Source organism: Varroa jacobsoni, unplaced genomic scaffold (assembly GCF_002532875.2).
Source record: "Varroa jacobsoni isolate VJ856 unplaced genomic scaffold, vjacob_1.0 scaffold_30, whole genome shotgun sequence".
NCBI classification, from domain to species: domain Eukaryota; kingdom Metazoa; phylum Arthropoda; class Arachnida; order Mesostigmata; family Varroidae; genus Varroa; species Varroa jacobsoni.
Window position 1 is genome coordinate 20,532 of NW_019212932.1, and position 13,299 is coordinate 33,830.

Here is a 13,299-nt window from a genome sequence, read left to right on the forward strand (position 1 = left end):
CACTATGTAGTTACGAAAGGCTTGTAGCATTTTCGCAGTAGCAACATTTTGTTAGTGCCATGTAAACAGCCACGATTGTTTTTGCATTACACCGAATCCAGCTACGAAATTCGAACAATGTCGGCTGGCGCCTTTGAAAGATGATTTCCGGTCCACAATCATAATTATCTAGATGTAAATCTTTGATGGAGGTGTTCCTAGGCTACATATGCGAACCTGCATAATATGCTATGCCAATCACAATAGACATTTGGCCTATTCGTAAGAATCGACTGCGTGCTTTCGTTGGAGGACGTTGTGAAGGCCGAACATAAATTGTCTTCACTTTCGATGTTCACTGGATTCGAATCTCGCACGTGCACCAAACAAAGGTGTGACAGTATTTAACATTTAGACACTAACTGTTGTGTGTTAAAGCGTTTATTTAATAAGTTAATATTATTATTAACGACAAACGCAATTACCATGGACGCTTACTACCTATTTCGTGTTGTTACGGTTACTGGACCCTCTCAAGACACACTTAATGGAAACATCTCCAACTAGTAGTTTCATCACGGGACAACCTATTTTTTGGACGAGATGTGTGGTACGTTTTGGCGAAACTATGAAGGATGGCAATAGATACTTGACCAGAGCTAGATATGTACATACAGATGTCGAATCATGAAGATGCATAAATACTTGCTAGTCTAAGAAAGGTTAATGTAAGTATCGTTTCTACGTTATCTATATATATATATATATATATATATATATATATATATATATACGTCGTTTTTGATCTAGGGGAAAAATCACCCCATTTGATATCAGTAGAATCAGTGGATCAGGAATTTTCGAATGTAAACAAGTCAGGATCAAGGATTATATATTGTATTGTTAAAGCAGTTTAATAATGTTTCGATTATTAGGCGTGGCTCGTAGTAATGCAGTTAAGCTTGTTAGTGTAATTAGGCCATTTGGGGATCGTCAACTGAAAAAATCATACTGCTTCGAGATTTTTACGATGATTGAAGATATAGCAGAATTACATCGATGTGTCAGCTGGTAGTTGAATAGCAAAATAGTGTAGCTTCCCACCTGCGGCCCCGTTACAATTCGTGTTACCACTTTACAGTTATGTATCTTTTAGAAAAAAACCCGATCTAGTTGTCTGAACAATTCCGTCAGCCCGATGTGTTACGCTGCGATGATCGCTATAGAAGATATAACAATACAATTTTTAACATTGCCTTAGCCATTTCGTACCTTGAATTGTTTACTAATCCTTATTCATGTACTCTAATCTAGGCTATTGAGCCGTCACTGCGCTACCATTGACCGCTTACCTTTTTGCGGTTAGCCGCTAATCCTAACCCAAAACTTCAGGTAAATAGTACGTTATATAAGTAAACACCGAACTTAATCTCGTACAGTGCCACACGGACAACAATAATAAACAATTCTTATAAAAAATCTCGTCTCGCCTCCGTAGTACAGTGCTAACTGATCTTTATATTTAGCTATCCTACAAATGTCGCTCATATTCTTGTATGTACATATATATATATGTGTGTGTGTGTATATGATATTTTATCCTAAGCCTATACGCATAGGACTCGGACTTCTTGCAGTCCTTTTCACATGCGGACACTTCCTGATTTCATAGTATTGACAATATTATCCAATTGCTTATTAGGAATCGACAACTCATTTTGTCTATATATATATATATATATATATATGAGTATATATGTAACTTTTTTGTCTATATATATATATATATATATACAACTTGTTTATGCCATAGATCGCTTCGGCAAACTATCTATCACCGTTATGTAACTTGGCGGATACTACACGTCCATTTGTCATGGAACCTAATCCAAGCCAAGAGAGGCTAATAGATATCTAAAAGTTACGCCGCTCTTTTCGTTTATAATAAAAATGGTAACACTCGGATGTTCCGAGAGACGTTTTGTGGTGGCTTGCTTCATTGAAAATTTTTACTGAGCTTGGCTTTATAACGCTAGCCTAGGCATACCTAGGCACAAGAAATTGGTCTTTGTAAAAAGGACCACAGGATGAAAGTGCTTCACTATTTTATCTGTGGCTCTATAAGAAAGAGCCCTACTATCCTCGCTGCATACACGATACGTTGTTGTTAATATGTGATCTTCGTCGCTCCATTGGTAGGAAAACAATTTGATTTTCTCTAAGAAATTATTGCACCTAATCATATAGATATACTCTCTGTACTGTTCCAAGAGCCGCCGGCACAAGGTCAACTAGCGGGCTGGGTCCCACAGCGTCAGTACGAAACACACAGGGAAAATTTTCTGCAAATCGCTCTTAGCGGAACCTTTTTAGAAACGATTTTCTGCCTTCGGTGAATATGATCTATTCAGCAAACATTGAGATAACACTTCACAAGATTCCAAAGCACAAAATCAGAAATCAGACTTCGTCCGTCCGTCTGTGAGTTCGTCAGAGGTGGAACGAAAAATACGTAAATGCGCATAGACGAGCTGAGCCTCCTTTTCGTACTCGTGTCGTGATAAATTCGCGTTCGAGAAGTTGGTGCCGATTGTAGCAACGAAACGAGTTAGGATTCACGTCGTGTTTAATGTATGGATACGTAACTGATTGTTAGTCCATTTACATAATGTTGAAGACATCTGCACCGCATACATATCTATGGATAAATCTGAATCTATTTCTGGCTGGCTTTGCCTGCGTATGTCGATACCAGAGATCTACATTAAAAATGAACCCCTCACGCCTTTGCGACGAGCACCAGCACACATACCTGATAGCGCAGGCACCAGCCGCGGAGCCTATCAGGTACTCAAGAATCATATTCCAACCAACAACGAATGCAACGAATTCGCCCACAGTCACATAGCTGTACATATAAGCAGACCCCGACGTATGCGGGACACGCACACCGAACTCAGCATAACAAACACCTGAAAAATGGAAAGAATGAAAACAGAAATGAGTAGCAAGAAAGACAATAATAAATCGGCTTCTTTATTGCACATTGGACATGGCTACAGTTTACCAACAGATCCATGGCAACAGATTACCAGTAGAGCAACATGTCTCTATTTCTAGATAGACAAAAAGAACCAAATGTGAATATATAAACTCGAAAGATTAACTTTACTCCGACGAATCAGCAAGCCCTACGCATAGTTCTTCTGTCTTTGCCCCTAGGTAGAAATTAACACAGATTTGCACCCAGCTGCTACTCTGAATATTACCCTTTTGCACTGTCCACCCAAAAGTGATATAAGAATATTTTCAGCTCTATCGAAAGCACGCCAGCCACATTTCCTCCAGCAAAAGCCCGGTTTCCAGCAATAGCAGAGGCATTTGTCCCGGATGTCCTTTCAGTCGCTCCTAGTCGAAATTGTTTCTAAACACACAGTTAAAATAACGGGACCTACACCGGGTGCGCTAGCAAGAACATCTGTTGTCGCTTGTTAAATGGCCAACATATAGTTTTTAGAGCTTTCAGAATAAGCCCACTTACCTGGATGCCCACAAAGAAAGGCTTTTGTATTGCTGCAAACTATTTCGAAGTTGTTCAAGTGACTATTATTACTGTCACGGCTGCTACTGAAGTAACTTTACTCTAGGCGGCGCTGAATACGAGCACCTATGGTATTAAGTGCCAGACGGCCGGTTGCGTTAGCCCTTTCTATAGAAGCACCAGGAGCGGTAGCAGGAGGCACGGAGAGGGGCGCAAACAAACGTGCTTTCTGCTCACTGGAAAACTCATTATTCGTCCGTAGACAAAAACTCATGGGATTTAACTGGGCATACAATTAGCAGAATGAAAGCAACTGTTATGCCTACCCTATAAAACGAAGCTTTTATTACAGGCTGACATATTGCGGTTTTAGTGCATTTGTTCGAAAAAAAAAAAGTCCTAGAACAGAACTAGCTTGAGCCACAAAGGGTTGACGTATAACTGTTGAATTAACCTAACCGAATTCTGCGGTATTATTAAGATATTTCGCTCATTATTTGGTAGTTGGCTTATAGTACCTTCATCTATTTATATGATTATACTATAACCACTTCTTAAAATATATGCTTCTACCTCTAACGTCGAATTGGGTCACACTTAAACTCCCTCAAAAGGCCACGAAAATGCATCTGTTTATACTGTGGCGTATTTAAAGTCCAGAACAAAATCAATTATAGTCACATTATAGATATATTACTATCATAACTTTAATTCTAAGGAAAACTTCATCAGAGATGTTAATAAATCTTTTTCCCGCCAGGGTTTCTATGAGCAGATAGCACTGTTATGATAGGAACAGGATCGGTATTACGACTATTGGACACTGTACAAAACGATCAGGGGGTGACATCTTGAACCGGTTCGCTGACTTGACAATTGAGTCGGAAGTCCCAGGGTGCGAATCATCAAACATAGTAATCGCTAAAAATAGATATCGATTGAATCGGCCACCTCGAATATTTTCCATGTCAATTCCAAAATAATTAATATCGTCAGCCATTAGAGTCGGTAGCCATTACGAGTAATCGTTTGACGCACTGACGATAATAATGTATTAGTTTTGCTATGCATGCATACGTACAGTTCAGGGTCAGAGATGCATAGAAAACCTCGGATAACACCATATATATACATATATACGTATATATGTATATACATGTATATATATACATCGATATAGATATTATATTTCATACGTGTCTGTTCAACTTATTCAATTTGCCCACATTTCATCGTTCCATCCGCCAGCAGCTAGAAGTTGCCGGCAACACGACCGAAACAAGATCCTCGTTTCTACAAACGAACTACGCAGGTATTACTACTCTGGCTCAGACAGTTTGTGTGGTGATGAGTTGGCCCTCTGGCCTGCTGAAACCTTGTTTACTCAGGTCCATCCTCTCGTCTTGATCAGTTTCCATTCCTTTTCAGCCTATCGACACGTCCTGCCATGTCCCGCGTATATGTTATGAGTATATTTATATTCCTTTGTCGTAGGAACCCAATCGCTTGCCTCTCTAGGCTTTCGTCAACCGCTTTCGACTGCCTTAGACATCCCAAGGCGAAGGACGATCAGGAGTCACTTGTTGTTTTGGCCTTTATTCCACAACCTACTGCGTTCTCCTTTCGCGGCCCGCGGGGCAGGCCAACTGTGACCGTCTTATCAACTTCCAGTGTCCCTTTCATTCTAGACAGTCCTTCAAAAATCTGATGTCATGTTCCAACTGATGCGGCATATTGCTCACGGGTTTAAAGCAGAGAAAAGTTCATGTTATTAGTTTTGCTATAAGCATCGCTGTCTTAAAGGTGTGAACGGTCGCAAGACGTAACAGGAGGGCCGCAAGCAAATTACAGCAGTTTTCCTTTTTGTTCTTCTGTGTGTTTTGCACATCAGGGAAAACCTCGACAGAAATTCTAATAAGGCCCGATTTAATCGTTCCTTGTAGGTGAGTTTAAGTACAACCTAGATTCTTTGTTCCTGCTACCCTAGAACTCATAAAAGTGGCAAGATACTGGCTATTACATGGACGAAAGGCAATGTGTAATGTGGGCGAAATAGAATAATACGTAGCTTTTAATTGAACGCAACTAGGTTAGTAGTAGGTTGAACCTTATGACACGTCCAGCGTAAAGATCTTGGCTGGCCAGCCTTCGTTTACGCGACATCACAGTGCCCTACAATGCACTTGATAAATCCAGTAAAACAGATCGGCAAATTTCACTAGCGTAACCTTCCTATTATTTTATATGACCTTCTTAGTATCGTATAAGTCTTTTATAGTATAGATAAAACTCTTATGGTTTTAGATTTAATTTCAGAAAACTTGCACCGCTGCCCGTGCATGATCTGGTCTTTGAAAGCATGACCCCTTTACAATTGTTCCATTATTCATTCTGCATTTTTGAAATAATAATATATAACACTTACTTGTTGGCTGCCATGTGAAATCACCATACACCTGTGACTTTACAGTTTGATCCGGATAATACAGATAATTAAAGTAACGCAGGCATAATGTTAAAGTCAGATTCCTCAACGTCTTCTTGTTTTTTCAGACATCGTCGTCATTATCGTCTTTTGCAGCCCTCATGAGTCATCTCCCCGCAGGTTCCAAAGTTTCCCCACATAAGTGACTTTAACCTCCTTGCAATACAGCCATTAGCATTTACTACGTGACCTTGTGCCCGCAAGCTCGTAGAAACCCCAACAAATCAGCCTAGGGCACCTAACCTTTGTGTTCTGATTTTCCTCATTTCTTCTTCGTCTGCTGGAATGATAACAAACGTTGGACTATTGCTGTGTCAATGTCTGAGGGTTTCATTGCTCTCTAGGCTACAGAGAAAGCGACTTCGACAGAAAGAGACAGCGACAGGCAAAGATCATCCTGGCTTTTCTATACTATAACACGCACAACAACACAAACAGGAAACACAAAACGCAATCGACAGAAATCTCCACCGCCCCCCGGCCGTCTTTTAGGGGCCCTCGATGGTAATAACATATGCACGCATCATCGTGTACAAATTTACGTCCATTTAACTAAAGAACCTAATAAGGCGCCTAACAAGGGTTGATACGAAGTTCCACTTTGTGTCCTGACAAAGGGAAAATGATGCGCAGGAGATGTCTAACGTCACGGAGCACAAATAAGAGCTCACGTAGGACAGCATAATTAAGCGTTACGATACCTAAGTATATTTATTTTGTTATCGTAATTGGACACGTATATATATGTCTACATCTGCGTCTAGGTCTCTAGGTATGAACACGCACATATCGCACATCTGTGCTTTGTAATTTGGTCAAGTATTTTCAAAGGGCGCTTATTTACAGTGAGTTCCACGATGTTGATTAAACGTGGCGATATCGAAACACATTAGCTAGAAGCTGGTCCTTTTTAAGGCGTCTCGTCCTGTAGGATGAGACGAGCCAGAAAACGAATCGTGTTAGCGGTGGAGGCATCCGAGCAAAGCTATTTTTTGTTGACAATGATGCTGATGGCACTGTCGCATCTAGTACAAAGTGTCATAGAAATTGCTGATTTCAATTGTCGCTGCCGCCATTATCACACCACATGACCACGGCAGTAGTACAAGGATCACGCAAACTTGTGTTTACGATAAGGTCAGGCTGAAGCGATAGCCAGTGCCTTCGCTTTAGCACGCCGTCAACGACGAATCAATACACGTATACAGACGACTCACTGAGGACATGAAGTATACGAACGCTATTACATTCGAAGACAAGTAGCGGTCGGTCATGATCACGCCACCTTTAACCTACTGTAGCGTAAAAAAGTTTACAACCCTGTTTGGCCGCCATCCGCTTGTATAGTTGTTAGACTTACGAATAAATGTGAAGTATTGCTCGTGGATTCGTGAGCGCAGGCTCTGTTTCCGAGAGTATAGCTCGATTAATATACTCTCAATAGGTGATGCCTGGTAAAATATAAGCCCCGTTCGTTCCACGTGGTCATATGGCAGATAGTTCCTATGTAATTTGTTTTTCGTATTGAAGTCAATTTTACTCTTTAGTCCTCGAGTCGCCGCCTCTCGGTTGGTCCATCGTTGTGTGGTTGAGGTTTTAACAGATCTAGGGGGGTGCTTTGCTAAAAATTTTCTTCAGACCCTTTTCTCTCTACAGGCTCCAGAAGGCCACTCATAGTGTTCCTTGATCTATAGCCTAACTGTGAAAAAATGTCCCATCGTGTGCTTTATATTAACGTCTATAGTCGTAAAGGAAACATCAACTGCAGATGTCGGCGGGTATCAAAGAGATATGTCGGGAGCAAATTCAAGATTTCGTGCTGCGATATATTGGTGTAATACGGATCGAAGCGACGGCGCCGATTAGGACCCTTCACAATGTTAGCTACATGCTTGACGTATGGTAAATCTATAAATGTTAAACTGGACGACTTTATTATGGATACGGCTAAGTATTTCTTTCATAGCAATAGGTCAGTACGTGGCTAAAATAGACATCTGTGTAAGATAGGGGCTTTACCCGAAATATTGTAATTGCGTCTATAAAACAGGCTCAAATGCTTCTATGCTATTTTGGCTAAATAAACGGCTATTATGCTACCAAAATGAAATTATCAATAAAATTAATTATTTTAATTATCTACCTTTGTCAGCTAGCATTTTCAACACTATAAAAGTATAGATTTATAACAAGTGGCATCTATATGCTAGCCTGTACCGTACACATGACGATCTCGTAAGCACGGCTAGAGCTAATCTCACAGTACAGCTTCTGGAATGGTCGACCTAGGGTTCGCGGGGTTATGTTCGGCCTAACTATCGATTAGTTCCCGATTGAACTTATGGACGGTGAGGAGCATGACACAGACTAATATTTGCAAAGCTCCTGCACTCCGCACAAGCGCATTGAATATCGCGTCGCTACATGTTCGTCAGACTGGTCAAGCTCTTTCCAGGTCATAACCACTGTTTGATCGCATTCAGTTCCGCGAACTTTCGATTCCATTTTAGCGAGCTCTCTAGAAGTGCTGAAGTTGCGATAGGTTGAAGCAGCAACGAAGATTCTCAGCAAGCAATGGCGTCACCGCCGTTGCCTAGACAGGCGGTTGTATGGGGGCACTTCCAGGGCTTCTTTGTTATAGTTCGGTTCAAGATTCTTTACTATGAGGTTATCCAAAATTAAGTTCACTTCATATGCGGCGACTTGTATTGAGGTCCTGAAGTGTAAAGGTCCTGAGCGAGAAAACTGGCTGGGGCCAAGCATTGAAAACGAAGCTATTAAGGCTTTTCTGCATCTTTACGGAATACGTCAAGATAAACTTTAGCCATAATACGAGATTAGCAGTCTTGAGTAGGTGAATCGGTTAACGTATGTCAGCGGTTTGCCAGAAATATGTAGCGTATTACAGGCCACAACCTTGTTACCTCGCCTAAATTTCATCGTTTCGGTTTTGGCTAGATTGATGGTCAATCCCGATCCCGAGACTGCGGCGTGCAACCTGTCTGAGGCCTGCCGCACATGGAAGTGGCTGCTTCCATAAATAATTCAGTCGTTTGTATAGAGGAAAAGCTTCACCGTATTCATGGGTGCACGTATCTTGTCGGAACAATTTTTAAAGAAGACTGAAGAAAGAAGAGGGCGCAAGTTATTATCTTGAACCACACTAGCCTAAGAGAACGCTAACAGCTCCGAAACCCTAGCTTGTTTTTATGGAGTATCGCTACTACAACGTTAAGCACTTTCCCGGGAACGCCGGCCGTAAGACTGTGTAAGGCTGAATTCCTCGGGGTGGAGTCCATGGCAGCCTTAAAGTCTATAAATGCTGCGTTGGCATATTTCCGATCTACATATAGTTAAATTGTATTGCGTCATTGTTCGGCTATACTCGTAACTCTACAAGAAGTAGTGGGGCCGTCCCGAGTGGAGTACGTGCCCAAAATATAGCATTTATCATTTGTTTGATTGGCAATCCCACCTTATGTGAGGAAACAGATTGACGCTGCTGGAATAACAGCGTCGGTTTATTTATAAAGCCAGCTTTCAATTTGGCGTAAATCAAAATAACATATTCCTTCAAAAAATGTTAGCGGGGTACATCGGTCCTGTGATCTACCATACATACTCTGGCACCCTTCTATGGATAGACGATAACAGCGTTAAAAGTAGGCAAAGCTTAGAGACTGAATAGGATGTTTTCAGAAAAACTGACCTGGATAAACTTCACCTTAAACTTAGATAATCATCCAGTATTAGTATTAATGTGTGAACTTGTGTATATATCGACGAAGTACTTTACAACTGATGCATGTCAGTTGAATATAGTTAGCTGATAGTTAGCTAGAGCTTGCAGTAACATAAGAAACATAAAACAGATACACTGTATTTGATCAATACTAAAAAAACTGCAGACGGTCAGTTCTAATAATCGTCTTTGCTGAAGTAAAGAATTGTTCTATTGAATAATTGGGTTTCATTAAGGAAAATAATTTTTTTGTTGGCTAAATGTTTCTTCTTTCCACAGGCCAAACGCAGGACTATTCTGAGAGTACTATTGCAGAAGGTCCACAGTCCTCACACTGTATCATTGGGCGACCATTCAAATTCAGGGCACTACAGTTATGAAGCATTGCTAAAAAGATCATCGTCTTACGAGCACGTCCCTCACCCTCTTGCCATAATTAGAAAAAACTTCCCATCATGATAGGATAAAAAAAGCGCACTCTACGTAAAACTAGATAAAAGCGATTACGGTACAAACCAATAGTTCTCGTAAAAAGCATTGTAATGAGTACCGAAAACGCGTCGATGCAGTCCCTGTAACTTATGTCCTTTTTCAACATTTTGCAACCTAGATTAGAATTAGCGTTAGCAGTCCAAGGGGCAGTTAATCACTGATTTATACACCGTGTCTAATAAATTATTACTACAGACATGCCTACGTCCGTTCGTGCTATCTTTGCATCCTGGACGCTTGATCTACAAAGACCACGCAGGGTAGGAAAGCTTAAAACAATATTATATCATAGATCGTCTGGCGCTTATTTTAACGAGCAGTTTCTGGCACAAGTTCAAAAGTGCGATAATCTTCAGCAAGCAAGACAAACGAACGTTTTGATAGCGGCTGATGAAGGCCAAAAATTGTAGCTTGTATTGGACAAACAAATATCATTTGCCGCCAGGTACGTTATCGAGTACTGCAGCAGGGACTCGATTACTAACACTGCAACATAGCAAAGGAGTACACTTACCGACAAAATGAGATGCCCTACCCTTCATTCATGGGTGTGAAGCTCCACTGAGCGCTACCTTCCGAGATCTGGTCGCACTTGGTATTATTGGGGAAAACACTCGAAATGTCAAATGCAGCAGGTCGTTCCGGATGACGTACAATGTACTATGGAAGTAATTGTCGATCTCTTCCCTATTGTATCAGGATTAGATTTTATCCGGAGGACTTTCTTTGATTGAGCTATACTGTCAGTGAACATTTTCCCACGGGGAATGAATTTTCAGGTATGCTATTGCTAGAACCCGTAAGACATACATGGGCTTTCAGGTGCAACGGTGTTTCGTAGAAACTCCCCAAACATATTTGCTTAGAAACGCACGTAATCCTGATTGGTAAAAATTGACGGTTTCTGATCTATGCTTTGTATCAAATAGCCACATAACAGAGTCTTTACATGAGATAAAACTGAGTATAATAACTATTTGTAACTAAGTGACCATATTAGAACCCTGAACTGGGGGAGAAATGATGGGTTGCAGTGGCACTCCGATTGCCATTGCTACAACTAATAATCATACGACTATGGAACAAGCTTCGCCTTTGCCTGCTCCTTCACGCTCCTAACGAACGGACGGCAATTTTATCTTTTACGCCACAGATTGTTCACGTGGTTCACCATATGGAAATATTATTCAATATGATATAAATGTGTATTTGGGTAAGTTTTACTGCGTAAAAAAATACATTAGATCTTTTTTATCAGGACGAAGATTATTGAGCCCTAATGAAATGGTCAGACGAATAAGGACGTTGCCTATCCACTGTACAACATATGTAAACCAAAAGCGTAGCGTATCAGAGCCGTCATTGGCAGGACCATCTTTACAAAGTCACAAGCTTTTATGGCTCGCTATAATTTAATTAGACCAAGCTTCTTAGCTCTATTGACGCAACCCGTTGTGAGCATTGGAGAATTATGTTAATACGACTCCTTTATCTGAACCCTGGGAACTTTGGGTTCTAAACTTTGGGAACTAAAGTTAAACGTTAGGACATCGATGTGTACATATTCTAAGGCAAAGCCTTGCTCTGTCTACCACTATAGTAATCTGTCAGCTGTATATTTTTTTATTATATATATATATATATATATATATATATTGGATAATCATGATGGATAGGCAACATCCTTATTCATCTGACAAGAAATGATGACGACTTTGTAGGAGCATGCAAAAAATGAAGTTCTTACAAAAAAGGTGGATATCATATCTACCTCACACCTACGAGTATAAGGTGCCTAACGGAACCTGTTGAGGTAGAAAAGTGCATAAGACGAAAGTATATCATCCTGTTTCATTGACTTACTTTGCTCCTATACATGAATAGGCTTGTCAGTGAATTCGATCGTCCTGGACTTAGCGTCCAAGTACCAGATAGGCAGAATGTTTTATATGGATATGAACGAAACTAGGTCAAAGGAACATTTGTATCGTATATAGTAGTCGTTTTGGTTACATAAGGAAATCGTCATAAGATTGAAGGATGATTTATATATATATACATTATAAGACGAGTGTCAAAAATACTGGACATGGATGGGTATCTCCAGACAACCACTGGTCTTTAGTTAAATGTAGTTGTTTGTGTTGAATAGTTCACTCGTTCATATAAGAAATCTGAAATATTCTTCTCTAATTTGAAAAGGCCAAGAAGAAAATCACAGTAACGATGGCCTTCCGCTTAAATCTAGCCTTACTTAAAACTGCAGATCCCCTCCTCGTAACGTCTATCGACTCTCAGACAATCTTAGATTCTTTAGCTCGTAGACTATACTCAATAAATTATTGGTATTAAGGCACGAATCGCCTCGATCGTACCTCTCTGATAAGCAGACACAGTCCCGACTAGATCAGGACAGATATGTAGTATCTCCAGCTTTACTTTCAGCGCGAAAGACTTTGATAAACTATTGGTTGGTTGGAATAAAATTTTACCGTGGGCACAAAAACAATATTTCCGCCCATGTCAGACTAATTTAATGCAACTAATAAACATTGTTTTGTCGAAGAGCAACTAGAGTACGGACTGAATTGATATTACGGAACCTTTCCATAACTTCGATTTCCTGTTCTAGGTGTTGTCTATGAATTTGTCTACTACAGTCATTCTATCTTACCGAAGTAAAAGCGATGCTTTTGCTCGATCTGCGCATAGTGCGTCATGATGCATCGTTTCGATGTACGATATGATTCACAAATAATGTGACCATTAATAGGAGGTTACGTATGTTATCCCCGTAACAACTTCACCCCTGATAGACACGTAGTGCAAACGAAACCTCTGCTACAAAAAAGAAAGAATACTATATACTCGAACGCATGCATCGCAATAGTAGTGATCCTCATCATGCGTGACTGTCGCGGAGAATCCTGTTGCAGACGATCTGAGAACAAAGGCGATGGTACGACCCAAACAATAGTGGACATGGCTACAGGCCGTATAGTGTGATGGCTAATGTTACCATTGTATTCCATAGCACCAAGGTTGCTATTACTAAATTAA

At 40.5% G+C, this 13,299-nt stretch overlaps 1 long non-coding RNA gene across 3 annotated transcripts in view; it reads left to right on the forward strand.

Moving 5' to 3' along the window:
• The first annotated feature begins 52 nt into the window (after positions 1-52).
• LOC111259045 (uncharacterized) overlaps positions 53-13,299 on the forward strand; it is a 46,062-nt gene continuing 32,815 nt past the window's right edge. For all 3 annotated transcript variants that reach the window (XR_015310419.1, XR_015310423.1, XR_015310418.1), the window contains exon 1: positions 53-589. This is a non-coding gene — a long non-coding RNA (uncharacterized LOC111259045). The remainder of the gene's footprint in view (positions 590-13,299) is intronic.